The sequence below is a fragment of the Podarcis pityusensis genome (assembly GCF_964106645.2).
Source record: "Podarcis pityusensis genome assembly, chromosome: 4".
In the NCBI taxonomy this organism is placed as follows: Eukaryota; Metazoa; Chordata; class Lepidosauria; order Squamata; family Lacertidae; genus Podarcis; species Podarcis pityusensis.
The window spans coordinates 57,554,388-57,555,046 of NC_138027.1; positions in this window are offsets into that span (position 1 = coordinate 57,554,388).

Consider the following 659-nt stretch of genomic DNA (forward strand, 5'->3'; position numbering starts at 1 on the left):
CGCCCTCTCCGTTGCCTGCGCCTGGTTGGCCGACTGAGAGCGCCGGCCGCGCCTGCCAGCCCGAGCCAGTGACCTACTCAGTCAGACCCTCCTGGCGAGCTCAGTCCTCTGACGTCAGCGGCGCGAGAGGCCTCCTTGCCGGAGGGTGGCGCTGCTGCGCTCCTCCCGGGCCCATGCCGCGCTCGCACTGCCGCCGGTGCAACGGGCTGAGCGCTCCGGTGTCGCCGTGTATATAACTCCCTCACCATTCGTTCCGCGGCTCGTTCCCTTCGAAGCGAAGTGGTGCGGGGATGTTGGCCGCCAGGTTAGCGGGTTGTAGGCCGCCCCTCTCGTCGCTCCGGGTGCTGAGGGGGCTCCCGGCCGCGGGGTTTCATTGCTCGGCGCAGCGTCTCCGCGGGGCCAGAGTCGCTGTGGTGAGTCCGGCTGCTAGCCGAGCGTGAGCGGATGAGCTTCTTTCCCGTTGCGCCGCCGGGGCGGCGGCTGCTGCTTCTCCTGCTCCTCCACAAGCGAGAGAGCTTCGTGGAAAATTACCGCCACATTTCCCTGCCACCCCCTCGGCGGCTGTGCGGCACACAGGCAGAAATGCAACAGGTTGAGCGGCAGCTGCAAAGCTGCACTGCCTCCTCCTGCCTTGCTGTTAATGAAGGCACGGGGGAAAG